The sequence below is a fragment of the Peromyscus maniculatus genome, chromosome 9, assembly GCF_049852395.1.
Source record: "Peromyscus maniculatus bairdii isolate BWxNUB_F1_BW_parent chromosome 9, HU_Pman_BW_mat_3.1, whole genome shotgun sequence".
In the NCBI taxonomy this organism is placed as follows: Eukaryota; Metazoa; Chordata; class Mammalia; order Rodentia; family Cricetidae; genus Peromyscus; species Peromyscus maniculatus.
In genome coordinates this window covers 72372554-72392782 of record NC_134860.1, presented here as the reverse complement: position 1 = coordinate 72392782, position 20229 = coordinate 72372554, and the positions used below count along the sequence as shown (strand labels likewise).

At 39.6% G+C, this 20229-nt stretch overlaps 1 long non-coding RNA gene across 1 annotated transcript in view; it reads left to right on the top strand.

The window, feature by feature from the left end:
- Positions 1-19969, top strand: part of LOC121832098 (uncharacterized) — an 87263-nt gene extending 67294 nt beyond the window's left edge. The window contains exons 2-4 of the long non-coding RNA XR_013042102.1: positions 17908-18006; positions 18251-18376; positions 19799-19969. This is a non-coding gene — a long non-coding RNA (uncharacterized LOC121832098). The remainder of the gene's footprint in view (positions 1-17907; positions 18007-18250; positions 18377-19798) is intronic.
- The last annotated feature ends 260 nt before the right edge of the window (positions 19970-20229 follow it).

The window sequence follows — 20229 nt, the reverse complement described above, 5'->3', positions numbered from 1 at the left end:
TAATAATAGATTCTTAAACTAGTTATCTAATAGTCATAGTGTAGATGTAACCAACCGTCTTATTAAATAAGAAACACAGAAACAATGTAAAAGAGAAAGCCGAGAGGTCAGAGCTCAGAGCTAAAATCTCACCCTTCCTCCTGCTGTCCCAGCTTCGCGAAAAGAGAGCTACCTCCTGTCGGTTCGTTTTTTTAAAGTATGTTGTTCTGCCTTCTCATTGGTTATAAACCCAAACACATGACTGCCTCGTCACTGTCTGAATGTACAGCCCCCTAGGTCTTAAAGGCATATGTCTCCAATGCTGACTGTATCCCTGAACACACAGAGATCTTATGGGATTAAAGGCGTGTGCCACCACCGCCACACTCTTGCTATGGCTCTAATAGCTCTGACCCTGAGCACACAGATATCTATGGGATTAAAGGCGTGTGCCACCACCGCCACACTCTTGCTATGGCTCTAATAGCTCTGACCATGAACACACAGATATCTATGGGATTAAAGGCGTGTGCCACCACCGCCACACTCTTGCTATGGCTCTAATAGCTCTGACCCCCAGACAACTTTATTTATTAACATACAATCAAATTAATATTTCAGTACAAATCAAAATAATATTTCAATACAATTAGATTACCACCACATTTCCCCTTTTCTATTTTAATAAAAAGAAAAAAAGCAAAAGGTTATGACTAACAAAAGAAAAACTATATACAAAAGTACAATAACTATATACAATATATACAAGTAATAAATACCTAAACAGGTATTTGACGAATCAGAGAAAATAATTCCATTATCTATCCTATTTTGGTAATTCCAAGATGTATCTAATGTACTTTCTATCCTAATTAATGTTCAACTATAACTAACTAATCTTCAACCATAACTAACTAATCTTCAACTCCCTCAGAGACCCAAGAAGGGAATAATATTAGCTAACAAAAATAAAAACAGGAAGTGCATGCAAGCAACTTCCAAAAAATTTTTTGAGTTGACAGAAACAGCCAGCTGCCTGGGCAGTCACCTGAGGTTTCTCCGTAGTGTTGGGGCATCATCTTCAGCCTATAGGCTTAGTGTATCTGACAGACTCATTTGTGAAGTAGGATGTACACAAGGTCAACAGTTCAACCTCACATTGGGTGAGAGCAGTCCACGTACCAGAAACACCTGAATTCCACTAGTGTCTTGTCATGATTCAGGATTTTAAATTCTGGAAATTGTTGACAGTTTTTTAATTCAGCTGTCCATTCTTCTTGGCTGTGTATATATGGCTTCATCTCAGCATCCCCTTCTTCTCCACATCCCTCTATTAAATGCCAGTCTACTTTTGAGAGGCATGAGCTTTCAGCTGCTGTTCCATTGTACAACAGAATCCATCGGCCCTCTGCCTGTTAAGCTGCCTTCGAAGAAAAGGGCACCGTACCTTTTCCGGATGCGAAGGCCACTTCAGGGATGGGGCCATATTGTCCTGGCCTCAGAAGATGCCTTTTGATAAAGCCATAACCACACTTGTTTTGGCAAGAATCAGTAGTCCCTTGTTTCGTGATCTGTCTGTCCATTTTGTCCTGTTGATTCGAGGATACTTTGTTGTCCAGTGGCTAACTTTTGCCAGAATGAAAGTTGACTCCATATGCAGTTTCTTCAATGCCCATATTTTCTCTAAAGTAGATTGGTACTGCCAGGAGCCGACATGTCTCAAAAAAGAAAAATTTTCTAAGTTATTAAAACATTTTAAATGCCATATTCTGTAGATCTCTGAAGGGTTTGAAGATGACCTGTCTAAAACATCTCTGCTCAATTTTTAAAACATATCCAATATGACTACAAGTTCTATGATAATGTCTAACTACTAGCTTTCATTTCTTTATATCCTAATAGTTGATAATAATAACATTCAAGGATCAGAAATTTGCATTACATTGTTAAATGGATGGAATAAATACAATTAGAAATATACATATAGCATTTTCTAACAATATCAGTTTCAAATTTGTGTACAATATAAAACAATTCAATCCAATGTAAAGTATTTAAAACTAGTAATTGTCTTTCTCTTTTCTTTCTTTTTTTTTTCTTTCTTTCCTTCTTTCTTTCTTTCTTTCTTTCTTTCTTTCTTTCTTTCTTTCTTTCTTTCTTTCTTTCTTTCTTTCTTTCTTTCTTTTTTTTTTAAACAAGAACCTTAAATCTAATCTCCTTTGCTTAGCCTTTTTCCTAACCCTTGACAATAACTTGTAACCAACCCCCCTAAATACTGAAAATTATCCCAGACCCAGAACCCATTAAAAAGACCAAAAAACCACCTGCCCCACACCACCTCTTTGGGAATGTGGGCGTCGTATTCTTAAAATTGCTTCCTGCTGGGTATGGGCGAAGTTTTCTTTATCCTGAAAGAAAAATTTTAGGTTAATTGTCAAATTCTAAGAGAGGTAACTATATCCTTCACTATCCAGTCTGTGTATAATGCCAAAGTTCAGGGTTTATCTCAAGTCCTTATTCAAGTAGTCTTTGAGACTGGATCATCTCAGCTAGTCATCTCAAATTTGCTCTGAGCACCTTGTAGTTCAAAGCTGATCTATGGATGATGTTTGTCAGCTTAATGATATTATTATTGTCCACGTGGAATTGTTGTTGTTGTGGGGCCCCATCTTCTTTCTGGAGACTTCAGTTGATGTTAGGCCTGGCCGTGATTTCCTGCAGAAAACTGATAAGAGACTCGAACACAAAAACATATATATGCAGCTAGCCTTTTTTCTAGAATTAGTTAGTACTCTATGTGACCATTCATATCTTAACAAAGTTTAAAATGTATATATATATATATTAATCTTGTAAATTTTGATATAAAATTTATACTTTGAGAAAAGTTTAAAGAATCAGAATAGAATCAAAGAGTTGAGATTAGTAATAGAATAGTCCCTTAATTAATTTTGCTTTTGTCCTGTACCATAGCAGAAGATGGCTCTTATTCTGGCATGATACATGGAGTTTGCATTTTCCTTTTAACAACATGCTTGATTTTAAAGAAGGAGAGAGCCATTCTCCAACTCCAAAGTCAGCTTTAAATTTTAATTGAACTGGGACTGTTAGAAGACCAATAGTGTTAAATCTTTAGAGAAAAGCAGAAACAAACATTTAGGAAGACATAAAATTTTTTTTTAGATAATATATACCCATACACCGTTTCACTCTGTTTCTTGGGATAGATGATTTGTCCCTTTTCTTCAGTTGTCTCATTTGTCCAGTGTTCTTCAGATTCCTTAACCTTCATTCTCCTAAAAGACAAAAACAAAAACCTTTCCCCAAGACTAATTTTGGGGATGTTCCTTTTTTGGCAAGTTATTATCTGATGAAATGAAAAGGCATGTTTTATTGATACAAGTTAGTTTAAATTGGATGTTCATGCTGGTTGATGAACTATCACCTCCTCTAATTAAGAGGTCTCTCTTGTTCAAATCGAACCTTTATCAATTTTGATGGTACCCACAGCTTATCTTCTCCTGTAGAAACAAAAGCAAAACCACGTCCCCAATGTAATACATACCCTGGTTTCCATTCTGAGGTCAGCACATCCTTAAAGTATATAGGCTGATTTAATTCTGTTGTTTTTTCTATTATCCAATGTCTCTCTGCAGCTGTTGTTCCTTTCTCATTGGCATTCAGAAAATTCAAAGTTAGAAGAGCATTATGCAGTCTATTTCTGGGGGTTTTTGTTACCCATTTCTGTTTATTTAGCATATCCTTTAGAGTTCTGTTTGATCTTTCTATAACTGCTTGACCTGTAGGATTATGTGGTATGCCTGTAATATGCTTTATATTGTAATAAGCAAAAAACTGTTTCATTTTAACAGAGACATATGATGGAGCATTGTCAGTTTTGATTTGTGCAGGTATACCCATAATGGCCATAACTTCTAGCAAATGAGTGATTACAGAATCAGCTTTTTCAGAACTCAAAGCAGTTGCCCATTGAAATCCTGAATAAGTATCGATAGTGTGGTGTACATATTTCAATTTTCCAAATTCTGCAAAGTGAAACACGTCCATCTGCCAGATTTCATTTCTCTGAGTACCCTTTGGGTTACATCCTGCTGGTAATGGCGTCTGATTGTAGAAGGAACAAGTAGGACATTTCTTTATTATTTCTTTGGCTTGTTGCCAGGTTATGGAAAAATCCTTTTTTAAACCTTTACTATTAACGTGATGTTTTTTATGAAATTCTGAGGCCTCCAGCACATTTCCTATCAATAATTTATCAATCTCTTCATTGCCTTGTGCTAGAGGGCCTGGCAGACCAGTATGGGATCGAATGTGAGTTATATATAAAGGATGATTCCTTTTCCTGATTGTATCTTGTAATTGAATAAATAGTGAAGTTAATTCTGAAGCATCAGGGATAAATTCTGCAGTCTCAATATGTAACACCACTCTTTCAGCATACTGAGAGTCAGTTACTATGTTGAGAGGTTCTGAAAAATCCATTAATACCAACAGAATAGCATACAATTCTGATTTTTGAACTGAATTATACGGACTTTGAACCACTTTACTTAAATTTTCTGATTTGTAACCTGCCTTTCCTTGTTTATTGGCATCTGTATAAAATGTACGAACTCCAGATATGGGTTTTTGCCGTACAATTCGAGGCAAGATCCAATCAGCTCTCTTTATAAGATCAATTCTATTGCTTTTGGGATATTTGCTGTTAATTTCTCCCAAAAAATTACTGCAAGCTCTTTGCCAAGGTTCACTTTCTGTCCATAATTTTTCAATGTCCTCCTTAGTTAATGGTACGACAATTTCTGCTGGGTCTATGCCTGCTAATTGACGAAGTCTCATTTTTCCTTTGTAAATCAAGTCAGAGATTTTTTCCACATAAGTTTTTAATTTTTTATTTGGTTTATTTGGTAAAAATATCCATTCCAATATAATATCTTCCCTCTGCATTAATATTCCAGTAGGAGAACGCCTAGAAGGTAAGATAACCAAAATGCAATCCAGCTTTGGATCAATACGATTCACGTGTCCTTCATGCACTTTCTTTTCTACCAATGCTAATTCTTTCTCAGCTTCAGGTGATAATTCTCTTGGACTATTTAAGTCCTTGTCACCTTCTAAGGTTTTGAACAAATTAGTCAGTTCATCATTTTTTACCCCAACAATAGTTCGTAGATGAGAAATATCTCCAAATAATCTTTGAAAGTCATTAAGAGTCTGTAGTCTATCTCTCCGAATTTGCACCTTTTGGGGTCTAATTTTTTGTAGCTCTATTTTATATCCTAAATAATTAATAGAATCTCCTCTTTGTATCTTTTCAGGAGCAATTTGTAATCCCCAGCGAGGCAAAATTTTCTTTACTTCTTCAAACATTATTTCTAAAGTATCTGCATTTGAGTCAGCTAGTAAAATATCGTCCATATAATGATAAATTATAGATTTAGGAAATTTTTTACGTATCACTTCCAATGGCTGTTGTACAAAATATTGGCACAGAGTTGGGCTATTCAACATTCCCTGTGGGAGGACCCTCCATTGAAATCTTTTAACCGGTTGAGAATTATTATAAGTAGGCACTGTAAAAGCAAATCTTTCTCTGTCTTTTTCTTGTAAGGGTATTGAAAAGAAACAGTCTTTTAAATCAATAACTATGAGAGGCCATCCTTTTGGTAACAGAGTAGGCAAAGGCATCCCAGATTGTAGAGAACCCATTGGCTGAATTACTTTGTTAATTGCCCTAAGGTCTGTTACCATTCTCCATTTACCAGATTTCTTTTTAATAACAAATACAGGAGAATTCCAAGGGCTGGTTGATTCTTCAATATGCTGAGCATTTAACTGTTCTTCTACCAGCTCTTCTAAAGCTTGGAGTTTCTCTGTTGTTAAAGGCCATTGCTGGACCCATACAGGCTTGTCTGTTAACCATTTTAAAGGTAGAGCTGTTGGTGTCTTTGGAAGATCATCAGTTATTGTGCCCTGTTCTTGTATAATATGGATGGCTGGTGACCACTCATTAGAACAATATCTTCTAATATTTCTCTCAGTAACATGTGCTAGTTTATGATTTGTTTCTGAGATTGGAGGGATGTTAATCTGAGTATTCCATTGTTGCAACAAGTCTCGACCCCACAGGTTCATAGTTATGTTAGCCACATATGGTTTTAATTTTCCTCTCTGTCCTTCTGGACCTATACATTCGAGCCATCTTGCACTCTGTTTCACCTGAGATAATGTCCCAATTCCTAATAGTTGAACGTTTACCTCCTGAAGAGGCCAAGTTGGATGCCAAAATTCTGGTGCAATTATGGTAACGTCCGCACCTGTGTCTACCAGACCAGACAACAAAACACCATTTATTTTTATCGTTAATTTTGGTCTTTGTTCATTAATAGAAGTTTGCCAAAAAATTTTCTTTATGTTTTCTCCTGAATTTTCTATTCTCTCTGTTTCATCATTCTGACCAGCATGATTTATTCCAATAGGCATTTGGTTATTTAATCGCTCTCCAGAGCAGGCATTTCCTCTATGGCTGCCGGAAAGGTTTGAACTGGATTTGCACTGGGGGCCTGCCTGAGGCCCCTCTGGGAGTTTCCCGAAGACTGAGGCAAAGGATTACCCTGTCTGTCCTTTGTTGATCTACATTCGTTGGTCCAGTGTTTTCCCTTACCACACCTTCTGCATACTCCAGAAGGAAGGGGCATTCTGTTGCCATTGTTCCTTGAAGAAACATTGTTTCTGGAAATGACCTGTCTACAGTCCCTTTTCAAATGTCCTTGCTTTCCACATCCAAAACATCTAACACTCCTCAAACCTTTTGAAATTACTTCTCCTACCCACATATCATCATGCTCATCAGCTTCAACATTAATTGTTTCTCTAATCCAATCTTCCATAGGTGCAGATCTTGCCCTTAATGGCCTGATTATTCTTTTGCATGCTGCATTCGCATTCTCAAAGGCCAAAGATTCAATTATTGCCTTACCAGCTTCTGAATCCGAGACCGTTCTCTTTACTGCTGAAGCCAGTCTTTGTAAAAAATCTGTAAAAGACTCTTTTGGGCCTTGCTTCACCTTTGTAAATGACTCAGATTTTTTTCCTGGTTCCTCAACTTTGTCCCATGCATTCAAGGCTGCCGTTCGACATAAAATTAGGGTTTGGACATCATATAAACATTGTGCTTGTGCTGAAGCATATTGGCCTTCGCCCATAAGCTGATCCTGGCAAACTTGTACTCCTTTATCCCTCCACTGTTTTTCTATGTTTTTAGCCTCCTCCTTAAACCAAGTCAGAAATTGAAGTCTCTGGCTGGGTTCCAGAACACCTTGTGCGAGGTCCCGCCAGTCCTGTGGTACTATCCTATTATATGTTGACCAAGTGTTTAACATTTGCTTTACATATGGGGAATGCATGCCATAAGATACTATTGCCTCCTTAAACCTTTTTAAGTCCAACATTTCAATTGGAGCCCAAGTATTTTGTGTAGCCATTTGATCAGGCATCTGCTGTACTGTTACAGGATAAATTAAGGGTGACTGTGTGAAAACAGGCTTTCTTTCTGCAACCTTATGATCCCGACTTGAAACAACTTCACTGTTAATTTCTTCTGTCTGAATTTTTACAGGTTTAACAAGTTCTTCTAACGCTGTTATCCTGGCACTTAAATTGACTATCTTTTTAAATATTAAAATGTGGATTATTATAGTGATGAGGTGCATAATTCCACCAATACTAATATTATATAGTTGTTCCATTGCCAGACTGCCTAAAATTTCGAACAAAAACCAATTTTCTTCCAATGTACACATAAAACCCATTTGTTTTTTAATGTGGAAAAAAATTCTCTTTTAGATAGTTTCCTTTAAAATATCTGATATATTATGACTTACCAAATCTGCGTAGAACAGTAGAAATCCGAGGGGATTTTCAAAGCAGCCACCTAGTGTCCCAGGTGTAAATCCAGAGAGAGAGAGAGAGAGAGAGAGAGAGAGAGAGAGAGAGAGAGAAGAGAGAACGCACAAGAAAGCGTAGCCGGCTAAAGCTTAAATGCAGCCACGTGTTCCCTCTTGTGCCGAGTCAAGGCTTGGGTCTGGCTTCCTTAAGCTCCGACCACGTGCGTTGGCTTTACAGGCAGGGCAGGTCTGAGTTGTTTGTAGCACCGGCTTTAGGCAAGCTGCTCACAGACCTAGGCCCGGGCTAGAAGTTGCTACCCGGACTAGGACGCCAGCAGCTCGGACTAAGAAGCCGATCGCCGCCGGCCGCCGTGTGCCGCCGCTGCCGCCACCGCCGCCGTCGCCGCCGCCGCCGCCGCGGGCCGCCTGCCGCCCTTGCGGGAAAGCGGACCTGCCGCCAAGCCAAGCAGTTTTTAATGGATTCTTGTCACGTTGGGCGCCAGATGTAGATGTAACCAACCGTCTTATTAAATAAGAAACACAGAAACAATGTAAAAGAGAAAGCCGAGAGGTCAGAGCTCAGAGCTAAAATCTCACCCTTCCTCCTGCTGTCCCAGCTTCGCGAAAAGAGAGCTACCTCCTGTCGGTTCGTTTTTTTAAAGTATGTTGTTCTGCCTTCTCATTGGTTATAAACCCAAACACATGACTGCCTCGTCACTGTCTGAATGTACAGCCCCCTAGGTCTTAAAGGCATATGTCTCCAATGCTGACTGTATCCCTGAACACACAGAGATCTTATGGGATTAAAGGCGTATGCCACCACCGCCACACTCTTGCTATGGCTCTAATAGCTCTGACCCTGAGCACACAGATATCTATGGGATTAAAGGCGTGTGCCACCACCGCCACACTCTTGCTATGGCTCTAATAGCTCTGACCCCCAGACAACTTTATTTATTAACATACAATCAAATTAATATTTCAGTACAAATCAAAATAATATTTCAATACAATTAGATTACCACCACATCATAGAATTAACACATAGGTGGGCCACGAATGGTTATAAAAGGATCTAAAGAAAGTGCAAGATACTTTGGCTCTTGATTTGTAACGTTCCAACACTTAAGAGTCATGGATGTTCTACTCAGTCAGCCAGCTGTGTAGAGTCATAGGTGTGGTTTCTCCTAAACTCCTATTCACAGCCTTCAGGATTTAGAAGAGGCATCTTCATTGAAGGTATGCCTTCCTAGGCCATGTTCCAGAACATAAAAAAAAAAACTGGTGATCATAGCCTGAAATGAAGAGAATTAATACTCTCATTCGAATTGAAATGTTTTTGGGGCTAGAGTTTTCAAAAAGTTTAGTATCGAGAAGCAATTTTCTTCCAGAGGAGTTTGTGGATAAAGGGGTTTCAAAGAGGCCATGAGGAGATGTCAAAGGCTGTGGTGAGTGAGCAGTTTGGGGAAATAGGGTTATATTTAACTGACCTATACAGGGGAGCAGCAGCCATAATGGGGTGTTCATAAAGATGCAGAAGCATCTAATGGATGCCGAAAAGCTCCTTCCTATATGGCCTTTGCTCCAAAGTTGAAGCTGCAAGAAAATCTGAGCCAGTGTCTGGCAATGTCTATCAAAATAACTCTGCTTACAACAACCACACATATCATCATACCTACAGGAATCATCTGTCTATTCCTACCGAAAAATCAAAGGTTATCTTGGAGCCAATGGAAAGAAGAAGAACACTATTTTTAACAGAGGAAAATAGGATCCCTACGTGGACAGACATTATGTTCCATCCACCATGCTGATCAAGGAGAACAGTAGGAGCAGGCAGTAAGGCTCTGGCTGTCATCCCAGACCCTCTGTGCTTGGAAGTCGCATTGAGTGGTGGTGGCACACAGTGAGAGGACCTGTCCTTTTGGAGAACTTTGAGTCTAACATACAAAGGTCAGGTCTGCATAACTATATATCTCTCACCTCACAGAATTCATCCCCCTATTCACATAAACATGGATAAAGATTATGCTATTTTTATGTAGGACTTGCAGCTAGAAATTTACACATGTATGTGCATGTGCCCATGTGTCGACATACTGAGCAGCCCCCTCAACAAATGGATAATGAAGTCTTAGAAATACTTCCCACTCATGAGCCTCTGAAGTCGTGACAGTATGAATAGATAGCCAGGAGCTAAAATTGAGGAAATCTATCTCTTTGAAAAATCCCTCTTAGAGAATTGTATACTCGACAACAGAGATAATCGGGGTGTAGAGTGTTGGGTATGGCCAGCTACTCCAGCCCTGCCAGGTGTCTACTATTTTGTCTGAAGTGGAATAGTGATATTTCATCTTACTCAAAAGACTAAGCATCCCAAGGTTGCATAGGTCTTATAAAGTGGGTGGTGGGATGATATAACCCCACTTTTGCCACATGCCTTTTAAAAATGTATGAAGTGTCATAAACACAGTCAATTGCACATGTTAAAAGTATACAAGTTGAAATATTTAGACAAATAGGTATACTGGGAGGATAAAAATCATCACTCTCCCTCTAAACTTGATTTCCTCAGCCATCTTACCATCACTGCACCTGCCTGACCCTTGTACCTGCCTTCTCCCATACCCCAAGGCTCCAGCTGATCTTCCTGAGACTGTGGATTGTCTTGAAAGTCCAAGAATTATGCTAATAGAATAATGAACTGTTTGTTATCTGGGGAGTTGGTGGAAGCTTGGATTCCTATCTGAGTTCTTTACTGACTTTCCCTTGGTCTTAAGGGAGATGGCTAAATACATTGAGCACATGCTTTTTTTTTTGTTGCTGTTAAGTTTTCTTGTGTGATGTGTGTATACAAATCATTTCATTTTATGATTCCTTTTTTCATATTGTTAGTTTTTTAAAAAATCTTCTGTGTGGTTTGGATATAATTCACTCTACAGAAACGTGCTTTTCTGGTATTTTCTCTTAGTATATAGCTTATACCTCAGTCCTTTAATATTCATGAAAAGAACAGAAGTTAACATTTTTGATGAAGTCTGATTTCTCTTTTCATTTATATAATGGGTGTTGTGTTGTATCTAAAACATTATTGCTGAACCAGAGTAAAAAAATCTCTCTTCTGTGTAGCTTATTAATTTTAGAATGGAGTCTGTGGTCCCTTAGATCATTAATTTTAGCATATGGTACAAGAATTGGGTCAATTTCTTCTTATTTTTCCATCACCTGGGTAGTTACTAGCTTTGAGCTACAGTAGTGAACAACACAATTTTCTCCCCCCCATCTCTTGGGGAGAGGACTAAACTTTTTTGCATGTGTGCATGTTGGTGTTCATGGAGGTCAGATGTCAATATCAGCTGTCTTCCTCACTCCATTCTAGGGTTACAGACATACATCACTGCTCCCGTCTTTTAATGTGAGTACTGAGGATTCTAATCCAGGTCCTCATGCTTGGATATCAAGCTCTTTGCCTACCTGAGCCATCTCCTCAGCTCAAGCATGGCTTTTCTTTCACCCTTTAAACATAGGAAATGCAGGAACAAGGTGGTGGCCAGTCCCACTTGGTAGAGTGATGGGTCTCTGGTTGGGTAGAAAAGGGGGTGTTGGGCAGATTTCAAACCTATTTATCTTTCAAGTTCTTCCATGTTAATTTTGTTTACAAGTCTTTCCAAATTCCATTCAAATTTAGTTTCAATGTTTAGACTTTATGACTCTATAACAGTCATGCTCCTGCTGACTATAAAGGGCAAGGAAGCTACTTTTGCAGTGGTATTGATGACTGCAGACTCAAGGCTGAAAAGGAGGGACATAGAAGGTTTCTGTCACAACCTCTACCCTACCTGCCTCCCTCCCCTAAAAATTAACAGCCTAGACAGGAAACTATTGAAGAAAACTCTTAAAAATTGTGATAAGGGGCCGGTGGTGGCGCACGCCTTTAATCCCAGCACTCGGGAGGCAGAGGTAGGTGGATCTCTGTGAGTTCGAGGCCAGCCTGGGCTACCAAGTGAGCTCCAGGAAAGGCGCAAAGCTACACAGAGAAACCCTGTCTTGAAAAACCAAAAAAAAAATTGTGATAAGGATGCCGAAGTATAGCTCTCCACAAAATTGATGGCTCCTGGCAGGGTTGGAGAAGGGAAGGACTCAGTTTTCTTTAATGATTAGATGTACATGTATTTAATAATATCACACAATGGAACTAGCAGCACTGATTATAAAGGAGACACAAGGACAAATCTACAAATATAACACATTGCTTTTATGAGAACTACAAGATTCAAATGCAATCAAAATAAAATAAATTACTTGCCAGCCATCACACTGGACACCCCAGTTCTTTTGTTGTATTACTTTCTTCTCGAACTCTGACTCTCCTTTCCCAATTTCTTGGCATATTTGTACTTCCCAATTATTGATATGATTGTTCGGGCCTTGCTACTTAAAGGATTGATGTGATTAGTATGTTGGTTTTATGTGTGCTGTGGTTATGGGCATGTAGGCCATGACAGATACATGAAGACTAGATCACATCTTTTTTGGAGTGTTCTCTCTGCCCTCTTTATATGGGTTCTGGGAACATGCTCATGTTGCCTACCCTGCACACTGCTGTGGATATTGTTCTATATAAATAAAACACTGGTGGCTGGTGACGAGGCAGGAAGTAGGTGGGACAAGGAGAGAGGAGAATTCTGGGAAGCGGAAGGCTGAGGAGAGAGACACTGCAGCCACCGCCAGGGGAAGAGCATGTAAAGACTCTGGTAAGCTACCAGCCACGTGGCAAGGTATAGATTTATAAAAATGGGTTAATTTAAGATATAAAAACAGTTAGCAAGAAGCCTGCCATGGCCATACAGTTTATAAGTGATATAAGCGTCTGAGTGATTATTTTATACGAGGATTGTGGGACTGCGGGGCTTGGGGAACCTGGAGAGAAGCTCTCCAGCAACAAATGGCGCCCAACGGCTCGAGTTTCCACCTTAAACCTGAGAATATTTAATAACCAATTCTAAACAGAGCTAAAACCAGGTTCCTGCTTCTTGTCTCATATGAGCAGCTAGATGCCGCAAAACACAGGTTTGAACACTGGCGGGTTCCTGGCGTGTGCGTGTGGCGGGAATGAGGGGTCTGCCAGAGGCACATTATGCTGTGTAGTAGATTTAGTCTTTACTAGTATTTTTTTTAAAAAAAGGTTTCTGGGCTACATGCTGCTTTGATAAAAGCTTAGACCCACTATTTCTGAGACTTGATGACTCCCAGAGCTGGCTGAAAACGTACCACCGCCATGTTGGGAAGCTGAAGTGGGCGGAGCCAGCAGCCATAGCGCTGTTTCAGGCTTAGAAGGATGCAGTTTAAAGCAACAGGCTCACAAAAAGACTGATTCAGATAACATCGTTTACAATGTGTGTAAAATATACATAGGCTTGAAAGAGACAAAAAAATTAATGTAAAAAGCCACGTAAAGATGAATATTACACAGACAATCTGGATTGTGTTGTCTTTGGGATTTTTAACTGCAAAAAAACATTTGATCAAAAAAGATGTTGAATTAAACCAATATGTATATTTTAAAGGTAACTTGACTTCAAAATTTAGATTTAAGGATATGTTACTTTGGAAAAGAGGTTTTGCTTTTGTTTCCACAGAAAGCCAGAGACTGTGGATTTGTTCCAGATTAAGATACATCAGGTTTCACCAGCCAAGACCCCCTGAAAGGTCTCTGATGACACCATGGCCCAGATGATCCAACATCCAGAGCGGTTTCAAGGCAACTGGTTCACACAATACAGCCTCAAGGACTACCCCATAGGCTTAAAATTTTCTTTGCTTCCCCATAAGATACAGCGCCCCCCTCCAGCAGAAAGTAGTAAGAGATGCTACGCCCAAATTCCCAAATATACCAAGCTGGCTTTAGAGGTGGAATTGGCTCACTCCCCCTCTAAACCCAGACATATTGCTTTTAAAAAAAAATGGTTAAGAGATTCTTGTGTCCCAAATCAGAAGAGCCCTCTGGTGTGGGACAGAGAAAAACCAATATTTTTATTTAAAATAGGTTGATTATAAATGTGATCTCTTTCTAAAAAAGAAAAGGGGATATGATACAGATATATAGGAGGATATAGAGATGATAAGATAAAAGGATAGATTAATCAACCTACTTTTAAAGAACAACTTGTTTAAAATGTTTTACATTGATATAGATTTTAGTTTATGCTTAAAATGTTTTACATTGGTATAAATTTTAGTTTATTGATACAAACTTGAAGTTAATTTTGTTGTACTGTATATATATATTTCTATTCTTGTTTGAGGTATTGTGTTTATGTAACTCATTTAAAATTGTAATGGATAATTAAAAATAGGTTAATAATTAGTCATTTATGATAATCATATTTGTAACCATGTTAGTTAAGTCTTCTAGGTATACATAGATATATTTCAGATAGATAGGTAATCTTCAAACACTTCATAGACCTAGAGAATATGGCATTTAAATAACTTAAAATTCTGTTGATGTGAGACACAATTGCTCCTGGCTGCACCAATTGATCCCGAGAGAATGTTGGGCTTCTAAGACATTTCCATTTGGAAGTTTGTCTTTTTGGCACAAAATGGCCTACTGGGCAAAGAACTGCCCTTGCCTTGATGGCTGACAGTACAAATGCAATGCTGTCCTTTCTGGACAAGCGGGACACAAGGAAAGTGACCACTGTACTCTGCCAAGACAGGGTAAGATGGTCTCTCAAAATTCCTGCTTCTGAAAATGGTCTGTCAGATATTCTAGGCCTGTAGCCAATCTGAATGCACCAACAATGCTAAGAAACATTAGGTGACTGTCCAGGCTGCCAGCTGTCTTGGTCTACTCTTGCAAGATTCCCGAAAGTTGCTTGCATCCATCTACCATTTCTCAGGTACCATTATGTTCCTTCTCAGGTCTTTGATGTGGTTGAAAACTAGATAGTTGTAATTTCCTCAGTTATGATAAAAGATAAGTTAGATATAAAACCTTAAACTCACAAATATAAGATAGATAGGACATCTTCTTTAATATTGTAACTATAATTCTTCCTCGGTAATTGTTTTGTTATATATAATTTTACCATGTTAAAGTTAAAACCTTCCTTTTTAAAAAAAAAGAAAAAAGAAAAAAGGGCAAGTGCTGTGGATATTGTTCTATATAAATAAAACACTGGTGGCCGGTGACGAGGCAGGAAGTAGGTGGGACAAGGAGAGAGGAGAATTCTGGGAAGCGGAAGGCTGAGGAGAGAGACACTGCAGCCACCGCCAGGGGAAGAGCATGTAAAGACTCTGGTAAGCTACCAGCCACGTGGCAAGGTATAGATTTATAAAAATGGGTTAATTTAAGATATAAAAACAGTTAGCAAGAAGCCTGCCATGGCCATACAGTTTATAAGTGATATAAGCGTCTGAGTGATTATTTTATACGTGGATTGTGGGACTGCGGGGCTTGGGGAACCTGGAGAGAAGCTCTCCAGCAACAGCACACCTCACATATTTTCTTCACAGAGCCAGCTCACTGGTGCCCAAATGAGATTTGTAGTAATATTGTATCAATAAAGGTTTAAAACTGTAAAAATTTAAAAAAGTACTTACTCTAACCTTCAGGCAGACTGTAAATTTAAACTAGCTTTTTACACAAAATGAGCTATTGTTCCAAGGTTCATGAGTCCTACTGAAGACAGCACATCTTCAATTCATAGACCATGACAATTACATACTAAGAAGGTATACATAGCTTCAGCTATGTTCCAGACACTACCACTAAATGAAGAATATGTGATCAAGTATATACTAAAAATTAAATTATTCTCATATCATGCCTGTAAGTTGTGATACCAAGCTTCCTGAAGGTGTCAAAGACATCCTGTAAGATTCTTGAAATATATGATTCATATTTTTCACGTAGAAACTCTCTTCAGCCGATTTTTATCAACTTGGTCTTTGGCTTGAAGATGATGCCACATATGCAACCTCTCCCAATGACTGTCTTCATGTGGTGGGGAATTTCTAATAGAATTTAACTTAAAATGGAATAGATGAGATGCCTAAAATTTCAGAAAGTCTTGTCTGAATTAACATCACATGGTAGAGACAAATTTTGATGCTTACTTCAGATAAAATGACTACTGTCTTCTGAAGGCACTTCTCTAGTTTGTGTTTGGAACAACAAGATGGGAGTGAAAGGTCTTAATCCTTTATGTCCAAGTGAGTGTCAACAGTGAACTATATTTTCCTTTGAGCCCCATATACAAAGTATATGAGGGCAGACTTACTATGCCTGAAGTCAAGGCTAGGGATTCCTTGCACTCTCATCACCCCAGGTCTCTGAGGAAGACAGAGGCTTTGCTCCTGGGCAGCGGTGAAGCCCCACCTGCAGGCTGCTTCCCAGAGCCTCACCTAGCTGTCAGCTCCATTGCCTGCATTACCTTTCTGCAATCCTTTCTCCAGCACTTGGAATTTGTTCTGCTTTGCCAGGTTAAGCTATGTTCAGATATTTCTTCCTACCCCTTTCTAATAGCCTTCATTTGTGGAAATATAGCTCAAAGTATATGTGTAGGCAGACAGTTTTGAATCCTGCAACCTCTCTAAAGGCAGTCAAGGAATTCATCTTAATGCCAGGATTCTTCCAACCGAGTTCTGAGGAGACAGATGAGTTGAACATTTCCCAAGGCTTCTCAGGCTGAACTTAGCCTCAATCATCGAGTTCTCTGCTTATCACCTTGCCTCAAAATACACATACAATATTACATAAAAGAAGGAGTCATGTGAAAAGGAGGAGAAATTACTGAGAGACCCAATTGAAAAGCTAGTAGGAGAGATTTAAGCTCAAGAGAAGTGGGAAAGGATGGTCCAGAGGAGGGAGATGCTGACAGTGGTTGTTGTAGATGCTGGGTTAAGGCCCCTAGACTTCATATGACCACTCTGAGAGTCCTGACTCTTCTTGATGCTTTCTGTTGACTGTTTAATATAGCTAAGTAGTAGCTGCTTGGCTAACATTGAGTTTGTACTGTTTGAGATCAGCATATTCTGGTTAGCCATGCCCACACAACCAACACAGTCTGATGGTGTTTTAGTGAGAGTGCTCAGCATGTATCAGAGGGATTCCCCTAAGACTAAAATAAAAATGGAAAAATTCCTATTGCCCAGTGACTTAGGAGTCTCTCGTACTTTGTAGTACAAAGCATTATCCATGTGTTTATGGGGCTGCTGCTGTAAGCAAATCTGTGTTATCAGTTGTAGAATACTGCAGCAATATAACTATGCATAAAGCACAATATTTGGCAGTGGTCCCGGATGTCTGTGCTTCTGGTTTATTTACTATGTTATGTTTTTTATGGTTACTTTAGAGTGTGCCCCTGATAGCAAACTGCTTGCTATAAAGCACCATGCTGTGTCACAGCAGTGGAGGATCCACATAGTACATATTTAGTGCTTCTCTTGATCACATCAGGAGACATGTTGGGAATTGACCTACATGGTATCTAGGGCTGTGCTAATGTTCTCTATCACATTCACACATTGACATAAACCATCTAGAGATGAAGTTCTCACAACATAACCCTATCACTCATCAACAAATGACTTATTTTAAAAGATAACTGCATTCAATGAAAAATCCAGCATAGTGGATATAAAGGAACTTAGTCACTCATTGGTATTTACTAATTTTAACAAACACTTGGAAAGCCAAGAGTTAGTGGCACAGACATTCAGATTTGGTTGAGCTTACCCCAAAGTACCATTCTGGGTACACCACACCATGGTCTTCTTTGCTCCCTACATTCTGGCTACGTGACAAGTTCCTACCTAGCCCCTAATTCTGGTGGTCAGTCAGTCACTCAGGCCTCCTTTGTCTCAGCATCTGAGCAGCATGATGGCTGCATGATCCAGTAGGTACACAGGAGGGCTACTACCATGTTTGGCAAGCCCCGCTCCTTTCCACTTGCAAAGTAGGTGTCTTAGGTAATTATCAATGTGTCTTAGGCAATTATATTTGATTTTCTAGCCAAAGACCACTGAAAACTGGAATAGTTAAATGGTGGCAAAAAGAAAAACCTATCCTTGAGAACTTCAAAATAAAGACACAAGACCTACCCTAAATCAGGTATGTGGGGGGGGGGGTAAGGGATGGTTATAAAATGTTAAGCTTCAAGCCAAAGATAAGACATTGGCAAATCTATGAAACAGAACCTGAACTTTTGGCAGGATGGAGGATATACAACCATTTGGGGACATTTCCTACCTGCACATATGCTAAACCTCCTCCTTTCTCTGTACACATTGCCTGACTTGACAGGGCACATCTGCTTTCCCCCCCATCTATGGATTTGTGAATTGCTCTCTTCCAGATTTCCAGCACTGAAGAGGAATATCCTTGATGTTATTGCTGGCCCGTGGGATGCAGTTGGGGATTTCTGTGCCCACTTTAACAGATGGCTGGAACCAACTTAAGAGCTTCAGGTCCCACCTCTTGGGTGAGTGTTAAAACTAACTTCATTATTTTATGTTTTCAAACTGGCAGGCATCAGAGCTCTATGATTTGCTTCGCAGGAGCAAGCAAGCACCAGTTCATTCTACATATAAGCCAGGGAGGTGGGACTTTTTCTGTAGTTATTACTGCTACATAAAATTAGATTTTTTTTTTGTGGAAGCAAGAGAAACAGTGGCCACAGTATATGTGCTGATAACAAAGGAACAAGGAGAATAGAGAAACACCATCCAAAAGCATCCTGTCCAGAATCTTGATAATACTGGAAAGACTTTCTTTAGTATTGTGCATGTCTCTCTACTAAATGACCTTGTAGCACAAGGCAGTCACTATAAACTCTTTTAGTAGGTCCTTTCCATAGGGACAAATAATGATGGGGTAGACTTCTTAGCATACTTCACTGATTTCCAGACTTCCTGTACATTTATCTGATCCTCAGCACAGGTATGCAGAGCAAGAGAGATGATAATTAGTATTATCACTTTGTTGTTATTTTATGGATGGAAAGGCAGCATTTAAAGGTTTAACCTAAACACAGCCAATAAAGGGGATAGAAGAGACTCAAGTCTGGGTTTTCTAAACCCAGAGCCTTTTACTGTACTTGGTTGATTGACAATTTGTGTGAGGCTGAGAAGGAAGTAGAAGTTCAGAGCCTGTGGAGGCTAGGGGACAGTGGTGGCAAGGGTATCCAGGCTGTCAGGGGTCAGTGACAACTGAAGTAACTCTTGGGCCCAGCAATGGCGAGCTGGATGTCCAGGGAAATCTTTCTAAGAAAGTGTTGTACATGGGAGAAGCGGTGGTGTGGCAAGGAAGAGGGGGATGGGTAAGGACAGGGGCCAGAAATGACAGGGAGGCAGTGATTCAGTGCAGTAATCTGGGCTTCAGTCAAAGGCAAGTTAGAAGGTTGGTAAGAATCCAACTGTTCTTTAAACTATGCATAGCTAAAAGTCCTTTATATGTTTGCTATGTGTGTCAACTGAAGGCATCCCTTCGGGCCTCGTGAGATGGTCCAATGGGTAAAGGCACATGATTTACAAGCCAGGCAACCAGAGGTTCAACTTTGGAAGCCACATAAATGTAAGAACCCACATTACAAAATTGTTTTCTGGCTGCTCCGATGTGTGCCTCTCCCAATAGTAAATAGAGTAAGGCTAAAAATGCCTTCAAAAGGCAGCCCCAGCCTTGGTCAGAGGCTGGAGGTGGTGATGAAAGCAAATGAACTCAGAACTGAGTAGCCAGGGGACAATGACTTCAATTCATGCCTCCATATATTGTGTCAGACCCATTGCTCACAGAATTTATGATCCTTGAAGCACCTTGAAAACGGAAGTGTTGTCCATCAAAGGAAATGGTTGTCTGAGCTTCAGAGTTGCTACTGCTCATCACAACTTTTGTATCCCTTTGACAGCATGCCCAGGAAAATCAATGTAAGCTGAGGAAAGACTGGCTTTAGCTCACTCTTGGGGAAGTTTTGGTCCTTAGAGACTTGGATCTGTGACTTTTTGATCCCTGCATGGGTAAGTGGAACATCACAGTAGGGAGCACATGGTAGAGGACAGTGGTTCTCCTCATGGTGGACAGGATGAAGAGGGGAAAGGCAGGTAGATATGGGGGAGGCAGGGTATAGGGTACATCCCCATCACCTATTTTCCCCAGTTAGTCTCCACTTCCCAACAATTCCATCATCTTATGAAGCCATCAATGATTGGGTCTATTGGGTCTTCATGATCTAGTCAGTAATTGGATCCATCATCCAGTGGCCAAGCTTTCAATACACAACCATAACACTAAGTGCACATAGGCAGTGCAGGAGATGGATTCTAAGCTACATGTAACTGC